Source organism: Kryptolebias marmoratus, linkage group LG4 (genome assembly GCF_001649575.2).
Source record: "Kryptolebias marmoratus isolate JLee-2015 linkage group LG4, ASM164957v2, whole genome shotgun sequence".
Taxonomy (NCBI): domain Eukaryota; kingdom Metazoa; phylum Chordata; class Actinopteri; order Cyprinodontiformes; family Rivulidae; genus Kryptolebias; species Kryptolebias marmoratus.
Window position 1 is genome coordinate 22,083,058 of NC_051433.1, and position 7,681 is coordinate 22,090,738.

A 7,681-nucleotide genomic window follows, 5' to 3' on the forward strand; every position below is an offset into this window, starting at 1 on the left:
GTCAGCTGAAAATGTACATCCAGTGATTACTTTCTTAGGTTACCTTCTAATCATACTCACAGCCTTTGGCCCTTCTTGTCGATAGGTGATAATTAGATGAAACAAGTGAAACTAAGAAGCAGTCTGTGATAGCTGTGCTCGCTGATGATGGCAGACTGCAGTGCGGTTCTGCTGGCTCAAACTTGTGCATTTGGTTCACAAATGGATGCCTTGGAGTCCACCAAGACAGATTCTCATGACTGACATCTTGTCATTGTTAGAGGCGTGTATAGTGACAGGCAGATTACTTTATTTTTCGTAAAAAAAGGGGACTCAAACAAAGACAAGGTTTTCAAAACTGAGGTCAAATCCAGGGCAAGTATGATGCCAAACAAATACTGGCGTTTTCTCTGAGAATGGCTTCTTCTTTTTAAAAAACAAAAAATAAATATAAACACCAGGAGTTAAAAATAGTTAAAGCTACAGTAAGAACAAAGCAAAAGATAACAAATAAATAAATAAATTAATAAATTAAATAATATCTTAACAAAAATGACCAGGATCAGCGTTGATCAAAGTGAAAGGAGCTTATATGATGTAAGACTCCTGATAACTCTGGAGCAAACAGTGCCTGTGGGAAGTGAGTGTCTGCAGCTAATTAAATGACTTTGTGTGGTTGTACTTAACAGGCAGAAACAACTTAATAAGAGTCACATTAATTAAACAGTTTAAATTATGCAGTCCTCCGGACACAGAGCAGCTCCTCTCATTAACTCTCACAAACACTTCTTATGTTCAGAGCTCAAAAACAGAGACAGATGAGCCTCGTTCACATCATCACTTTCTTCAAATGTAATAAATGATCACCTGTTTGGTCAGGGAATGACTTGAACAACTGACACACGCAGAGCGAAACCTCATACATGTTTCACTCTGAAACAGTCACACATGCTTGTATTTTGTTGGACCACCTTGACGTCACGCATTTACCACAGGATTATTTTTGGACAGAATAATGAAATGTCTTATGTTTCTGATAAATTGTTTTAAAATGCCAACATGATTTTGTGCTTATTACAAGTTAGACAAGTCTTTATGTAAATCTTCACCAGCAGATTTGAAATAATCTGGCATTACCTTCTTAAGATGTACCTGAGCCATCAAGGATAGAAACAAAGAGTCAGTTTAGGTGGTTTGGGCAGATGATTAGGACGCCTCCCTTTGGAGGTTTTCCTGGCACGTTCTATGGGAAGAGACCTCAGGACAGACCCAGAACCCGCTGCAGGGATTAAGTATCCTCTTTGGCCTGGGAACGCTTTTGCATCCCCCAGGAGGAGCTGGAGAATGTGCTGCTAAAGAAAAGGATGTTTGAGATTTCCTCATAAATCTGTGGCCTCTGCAATCCAACTACAGATAAGCGGTAAAAGATGGATGGATGGATTCTTGTTTTTAAACATTTCATTTAAGATGTTCAAGTGTTCTCCATCCAGTCATAACTTTTAGTTTATTTTTTTTTTTTTTTACCACATTTGTTCCTTGAAGATGATGTTTCACCACTATTCTGGGTAATGCCCTGAAACTTTATTGACCTAATTTTAGACATTTTTTGTTGTTCTGCTTGCTCAATGCAGTGTAACAGGAATCTGTCACATGATTACCAGTGCTGCACTGCGTCATTACTATGTGTATATAAAGAAAAGGTTAATGTAAGTTCATTTTTATAAATCAGGTAAGGTCAATGATTGAGTAACCAAGGGATGATAAACACATTGAAAGAAATTGGATTCATACTAGTTGCAGCAATTTTAATAGGGACAAAAACAAATAATTGAAAATAACTGTTGATAAAACAAGCTTTAAATTAAAAAGTTCAAACGATAAAGTGGTAAGAAGTCACTGGGTGTTCAGCTGACAATGTGTTGACTGAAGAATAAAATGTCCAATTTAGAGCACTAGAGCTGCAAATGAGTGTTGTGACTCTTCTTCAATTCCAGTGTGGATCTTGGCAGTGGAAAGGTCACTTTATGAAGCAGTCTCCCTGAATGCAGAGAAAAGCCGGCAACGGTTTAGTGATGTTGAGAAACTTCAGCCTCATGTACTCAGAAATCATGCTTCAAAGTTCCTCAGTCCTTCACTTCACATCTGCAGGACTGCCTCTCTCAACCAGTCAGTCTAGCATGTCTGCTTCTGCCCTCCATTTTTAGATCCTGCTGTCAGCATGTCCACATCTTTTGATTTTTCCTGCACCATGCTCTCAGGAGAGGTGGTATTTTTGGTGACTTGCTCCAATTCATCTATCCATCCATCCATTTTCTTTACACGCTTCTCCTTTCTGGGTCGCGGGGAGCTGGTGCTTATCTCCAGCAGTCACTGTGCGAGAGAGCGGGTGGACATCCTGGACAGGTCGCAAGTCCATCACAGGGACACATGGAGACAAACCAGACAAACAACCATTCACGCTCTCACTCACACCTAGGGACAATTTAAGAGTTACCAATTAACTTAACATGCATGTTTTTGGTCTGTGGGAGGAAACTGGAGCACCCGGAGTAAACTCACGTCAACACAGGGAGAAGACGCAAACTCCACCCAGAAAGGCCCCAAGCTGTCCTGCAACCATCTTGCTAGGAGGCGACAGCTCTAACCACTGTGCTGCTGTGCCACCCTTGCTTCAATTCCTCCCTTTAAATTCTGTTCTTGCACAAGTCCCTCCTGTCACCCATTTCACTGTTTAAAATCAAATAAACCTTGTGCATGGATTCAGTGAGTTAATTAGTTCAAGGCAAAAACAAACACAAGTTGATAATAAATGCGCTCGCTGACAAAACGGTTTGATTTGGATGTAATTTGGTACACATGCAGCTCCTCAGTGGCTATGTAAATGATTTAATTTATAAGGAGCTGGCACGTCCAGAAGGGGGAATAAGTGTTGGCATTACGAACGGAGAGATGGTGTTATCAGGCAGTTGCTGGAGCGTCCAACAGTCAGTCAAAAAGTGAGTGAAGGTCACCAGACACAGAGGTTGCCTCATAGATGCAGTAAACAGCATTATCAGTACTTGGTGGAGTTTGATATGAGTCTCAATGTGTATTTACACAAGGGTGGATGGTCAAATTGTGTTCTTGCCTGACATATGGGGCACATCACTGTGGCCTGATGACGATTCTGGTCTCCAAAGACAGACAGCACTGAAGAAGGTCTGTTGTATTGTGCACCACACATTTCCCAGGTATTAGGCTTTTTACATTCTGAGTCATCCTGCTCCATGCCTTAAAGATTGAGTGTAAAAATCATAATAAAACACTATTTACTGTGTGACACTATATGCTACTATGTGAAAATGACTTTAAACTTGCTCACAAATACAAGAAAATTCAACAATGAGGTCCTATGATGCAGAAGTGACTGACATGAGATAAATCAATGTGAGGCTTTAAGAGCAGTTTGCACCCCTGTCTTAAATCTGTGCTTTCATCTTTAGCTGCTAGTTTAAAGCAGTTTGTTTTGCCTTCAACATCAGACTCAACTGATTAACACTGTTGACTGACACAAAGCTGATGCCACTGGCAGAGAATTGAATTTTATTGGCTGACTGACTAATAGAAAATCCTCTTATTCTGCTGCTCAGCTGGAGTTGTTATATGGGAGAGGATTTAACAGTTTAGGAAATAAAACTACTTTGTCTGTTAAAGCCATTATGTGTTAATCAGAACTCCAGACAGTCTACTGAGGACATAAACAGTCCTATTGTCAATCATGACAGCAAGACAGGAGGAAAGAGAGGGTCAACAGTGATGTCATTGTTGTCAGATGGTGCTGGTCACAGCTTTGTCCCAACAAAAACAGCCTGATTTAATATTCAAATAAACACACACGTAGGCATGAACTGACTAGACCAAACACACACCAACAGTTGACATTAAAAATTCAGAGTCTGTAAACTCTGCTCAATAAATATCTGCTTTCGAGATACATGAGAGAGACGGGAACCCAATATATACTTTAGTCAGATACAAACATTAAGAAGATGTAATATTACAGATACCATCACTATGTGCTGCTCAGATATTTTCTTGTTTTATTTTCATGCTTTTGGACTGACTTGTGGAAAAGCATCTGGTTCAGGCACTGGTTTAGGTTTTTGCACCCTCCCTCGCTCTGTATTGTCACAGTTGGGTACCTGTCCATCTGAAATCTCTCTTTTCTAGAAACAAACAAGTGCCCCAGTGTTTAGAAAACAGCAACGCCTGCAGACTGGGAGGCAGCAAGAGACAGTGTCTCATCCAAACATTACACTTCAAGACGGAGTAAATAAGAAGGACAAAGACGATGGAGAACAGTTACATTATGTCGGTATAAACAGTGTTGTTGTGCAAATGAACACGTTCACAACTTAGTTCATTATTTAAATTCAATTTTTAACTGAGCAAGTTGGATTTTCCGATAAACGGCACATGAATGCATCTCACTGTGGCAACACGCAGTCTAACATTTCTCACACAGTTTATACATCAAAACATAGACATTCTTGTCCTCTTTCACCCAGTGTGCCCTTCACTGCTGTAAGACTTACAGTTTTCCCTGCAATCCCCCCAGAGGACAGGGTGCACACATCCAAACTCCCATTGACTTGCATTGTAACTGAGCTCCCAGAAAAGGCCTCTTCAAAACAGTATTTTCAAAATAAAACAGAAAGAAAGAAAAACAAACTGTAAAACATGACCATAAAACAGGACATAATAAACCAAAACTGAACCAGAAATGTTTGCATGGTGACTCAGATGAGCCAGAGGTAGCAGCTTTAACACTTTGTTTGTTCTCTTCATGCATCTTTTACAGTTTAAACATCAGGCGGTCTGCACATTCTCTGATTAGATTATTGCAGGCTGACAAGCTGAACCTAATGTTTAAAAGCATCTTCTCTGCTCTGTTCCTCCCTCTCCCGCTCACAGTGGAACCTGTGTGTGAGCTCACTTTCTGTTTTAGCCCGGTGATGGACTAATGGCTGCCTGTGGTTGACACTCAAGCCTCCTATTCCTTCATTTGGCCTCAGGATCACAGTGTTGCTGTTTGTGCAGTTGGTGCTTCTAAGCCGGCGTCTCTACAGCCAGTTTTTGAAATTGTGTAGGGTCAAGTGATGTACGGACTCTAAACAGATACAAAGAATGACCTAATTTTATTTATTTTTTATATTTTTGTACTTGGTAAAAATGCTGTGTGTAGAGGACAAGAGAACAGAACACTGATCCATCATAAAGGGACAACAGATATATTTGTTGTGCTGTTTAATGAGATCTGACTTATTGTGACACAGTTTTTATAAAAATTCAGCTTGTTGAGACTCCCTGTTGTTGTCCTTTTTATCAATTTTAAAACTAAATTAGCTTTGTGTGTGTACTACGGTAAAAACTGTGATTCAGTCCCATATGATTTCCTGGAACTGGCATCATGGTTAGTAAGTAGTTAACTCAGTCTCACTGGTTTACATCAGTGCCTTTATTTGGCTTTGAAAGGGCCCTTTCTTTCTCTGCTGCCGGAGCGGAGGAGCTGGGTTTGTCTTCATGTGGGTAGGCAAGGCGACACATCCGCCACAGAGCAAAACTTTCTGTCGGTTCCAGTCATGCAGCAGCTGGTCCCGACCTCTGATCTGTGGCATTCTTCTCTTTCTCGAGTCCCAGGGTAACGAGGGAGGAAGGAAGGAGTGGGGATAGAGAGAGAAAGAACAGGACAAGATAAAAATGAGTTGGGAGAATGACACCCAGAGAAGACTAGATTATCCAAGAAAAAGATGGGAGGAAATACAAAAAAAGTCAGTAAAGGCCTAATATTCCTTGAAGGACTGTATATTACCTGCCTTATTGACCTCATGATGGAAATGGATGAAGTTATAGCCTTTGACTATTGACTGAGTTATAGTTATTTTTGTGTTAGCTAAGGTCTCATAGCTGTGGTGGCCATCTTGAATGGAGTTGAGTCCAAAAGCTAATTAGTTGTAGATGTACATTCAATGATTACTTTCTGAGAGTTTCATTAAAATCTGTCCATTAGTTTATGACATATTTTTGACATATATATTTAACATTAAAGCCGATCACACACAGATGAATAACAACATTATTGCTGCTTCACCTTTGGTGGTGGTTGATACTAAATGCACCTTTCCTTTTCTTTTGCTATGAAACAAACGACTCTGTTGTCTGCAGCAGCACGCTGAATGTGTAATCTCATCAGCTGCAAGCTCTCTGACTGAGCTTTTCTTTCAGCTGGAGATTTCCCCATGTGAGCACTTGTGCTAATCAGAGGTCACAGGGGTCGTCTGCGGCCAGGGAAGCCATGTCGATCAAAGTGATCCAGTGGAAAACTTGGAAAAAGAAGCCAAATCAATACGTGGATGTACATCTGTAGCTAACTGTTAGCTCCCCCGGAGAACCAGCCTCTAAACAATCAATGCTGTGATCAATCACTGTTTAACTGGGTGGTGGTGATGTGGGCATCCAGGATGAGCAGTTTGTTTAAACCTGCAGCCTCGGCAAGCAGCATTTTAATCCAGCACAGATCTGTTGTTTCACTCCTGTCTGCGCTCGCATCAAAAGACAAAAAAATTCAGCATTCACACTTGTTCAGCGGAGAGCCTCTTCGTTTGAACACAGATCAAAGCAGCAGCTCTAATTGTGACTGACATCTTGCTTTGTCAGCGCTGCGCTCCTCTTCCTGGAGGCTCTGAGGCTGATGGGAGCTGTGACGGTGTAATGGTGCACTGACAAGTGAGCACCACAGACTCACAGCATCAGACATCCAACACATATTTTATTTTGTGCAATGAGTAAAACTTGGAGTGTGTTTTGGGAAGGACTCTCAGCTACAACCACTAACTGTAATACAATATCTGTAAAACTGACTGAATTAGAGTCATTTTTGTGTTTTCTAATGTCAGGTGGCTGTGGCGGCCATCGTGTATTGGATTGATAGTCAAACAGGCAGGATCAGTTTTGGACTATAACTAGTGATCCCTACTTTCTGTCACTGGTCTAAACAAACCAGAGCCAAAAAATCTTAACTTTTCTGTCTGTGTCTGGGACATTGAATGTACAGTTTAATTCCTGTGCAACTCCACAGTGAGCAACTCCAAACTGCAGATAGAACACAGTTATAAAAAAGTACAAATTTATGCCTCTGGAGAAACGTTTCAAAGTTTATGACATTAGCTGTGATGATAATTTTGTGGAAGAAAGGAAGAAAGAAAGGAAAAGGAAGAGGAAGATCCTCATTATCAGTATCTCAGAAAGAGCTTTTCTGTGACCCACAGTCTTAATAGACTGGGGAGGAGAAAGTGCTCAAGTTGCAATCTAGCAAACACCTCAAAATTATTAAGAAAAGAGAAGCAACAACAACAACAAAAAAAAAGCACATTAAAGTTTTGTTCCAGTATGTGATTGAACCAGATTCCAGCTTTGACCGGAATCTGCTCTGTGCAGGCCCCTGGGAGGGGGGCTCGCATTGTCCTTTTCTCCGTCTTCCTTTCAACAGCTCTGAGTCGTCCCATGACCGGTTCTGTCCCTGCTGTCGAGCTGTCAGACGGAGCAGCCCGGAGCTGCTGTGACAGCCTCCCGTCCTGCACCATCACAGACACGAGCCTGACTCACAGGCAGCGCTGCGCTGACGCAGCACTGCAACACAACCTGCTGCTCATTTCACATCAAC